We start from the raw sequence: 921 nt of genomic DNA, 5'->3' as shown, positions 1-921 counted from the left end.
TTTACAACATAGCCAGTTAAAAATGTTTTTGTCACACTAGCCAACACACTATTAGCACTTACCGTTTTACAACATAGCCAGTTAAAAATGTTTTTGTCACACTAGCCAACACACTATTAGCACTTACCGTTTTACAACATAGCCAGTTAAAAAATGTTTTTGTCACACTAGCCAACACACTATTAGCACTTACCGTTTTACAACATAGCCAGTTAAAAAATGTTTTTGTCACACTAGCCAACACACTATTAGCACTTACCGTTTTCTTGTTATTATCCATAAATATTTATTTCCACGTCTAAGTTAATTGATGTAAGTTCGATCTCTCTCTTCCTTTCGCTAGATTCAACTCTAACTTTACACTCATCAACACAAAATGTCTGCATTTATGTGGCTCCAGCCTGGCTGACATTTTCTCATCTAATAAACTAAACATTTTTCTAACCTCTTCCTCTAGAATTAGAGTTAGGTGCTTTACTCTGTGCGGTATACATTTAGTTTATATAAATGTATACATTTAGTTTATATATTTAGTTTAGTCGTACTTTTTAAGCATTTTACTTGAGTTAGGTGCTTTACTCTGTGCGGTATATATTTAGTTTATATAAATGTATACATTTAGTTTATATATTTAGTTTAGTCGTACTTTTTAAGCATTTTACTTGAGTTAGGTGCTTTACTCTGTGCGGTATATTTAGTTTATATAAATGTATACATTTAGTTTATATATTTAGTTTAGTCGTACTTTTTAAGCATTTTACTTGAGTTAGGTGCTTTACTCTGTGCGGTGAACATTTAGTTTATGATGCATGAATACTTGTCTTTTTTTCTTTCCTTCCTTGTTCTTGCTTTCACGTTGATATTTCAAGTGATATTTGTTTTTCCAAGTAGACGAGTTTTGAAAACAGACTCAGCAAAACT

Source organism: Limulus polyphemus, unplaced genomic scaffold, assembly GCF_000517525.1.
Source record: "Limulus polyphemus unplaced genomic scaffold, Limulus_polyphemus-2.1.2 Scaffold215, whole genome shotgun sequence".
Taxonomy (NCBI): Eukaryota; Metazoa; Arthropoda; class Merostomata; order Xiphosura; family Limulidae; genus Limulus; species Limulus polyphemus.
The sequence above is the reverse complement of the archived record's forward strand: the minus strand, read 5'-3'. Positions refer to the sequence as shown.